The sequence below is a fragment of the Octodon degus genome, unplaced genomic scaffold (assembly GCF_000260255.1).
Source record: "Octodon degus isolate 3935 unplaced genomic scaffold, OctDeg1.0 scaffold00440, whole genome shotgun sequence".
Taxonomy (NCBI): domain Eukaryota; kingdom Metazoa; phylum Chordata; class Mammalia; order Rodentia; family Octodontidae; genus Octodon; species Octodon degus.
Window position 1 is genome coordinate 246259 of NW_004525016.1, and position 1052 is coordinate 247310.

The 1052-nt window shown below is 37.1% G+C and overlaps 1 pseudogene; it reads right to left on the bottom strand.

Moving 5' to 3' along the window:
* LOC101580752 overlaps window positions 1-577 on the bottom strand; it is a 42931-nt pseudogene extending 42354 nt beyond the window's left edge.
* Window positions 578-1052: the final 475 nt, after the last annotated feature.

The following is a 1052-nucleotide window of genomic DNA, read 5'->3' on the forward strand; positions in this document are numbered from 1 at the left end:
GGTAAATATAGTCCTCCTATCTAGACTAGCTCATGCACTCATCTACTTCCTGCCATTCAAAGTCATTAATCCTCAAACCACTCTTCCTTTATGACTGAATAAAACTTGGGTTCAACCCTGGGTTGAGGCATTTGTTCCAGACAGCCATCTTCATGGCTGGACTTAAGACCCTTTGGCTCCCCAAAATTATAAAAATGCTTTAGTGTCTTTATTTTCACTCTGGATTGCACTTGAAGTGGTAGATTGAAATTAACTTGATGTGCTTCCAATAATTTATCCTTGGAATTACAAATACAAAATTCCAAGACTAAGATGAGGACCAGGAAGAGCTCTCTACATTGGTAAAAGTAAGGTTTCCTTTATAACAGCTTTTGTTCAATGACTAATAAAAGTTTTGAATTCTAAGATAATTTAATGCTAATAACAAAATAATGGAGAAAAGTGCTTAGGCCATCAGATTTCCGTCATTATGATGATTCAGTTATAGACTCTGTTGTCTATTTAGCTTACAGTGCTGGAGCTTCCAGCGTAGGATGGGGTAGCACACAGTTCTGGCTGTGGTGAGAGAGGACGTCATGGCGGAATATGTACCACAGCAAAACCGCCCATGTTATCAGCTGGGAGGCAAAAACAGGACTAAGATCCAACAATACTATCTCAGGGACCCTTCCTAGTGACCTAAAGACTTGTAACTACGCCCCACATGCTAAAGGTACAATGCTTTCCAATACCAGCATCTTGGGCACTAGATCTTCAACACATAGCCTTTTGTTATACATTTAAGCTGTAGGTAACAATGTATTAGATGAATTATTCAAATTATATATGTTGACACATCATGTTATTTTGTATAATTCCAAGGACATACTTTTTTGGTAGATAAGGCATAATACACACCATTCTGTGGTGTTGAGATTAATAGCAGAATTATGTCATAATGTAACTAGCTGAAGAACTAATTTACCTGACTTGCATGCTAAGGAAAAACATGAAAAAGTTTCTGTGCCACCTGATAACTTATTTTATTTTTCTGTGACTATGATCTACATTAT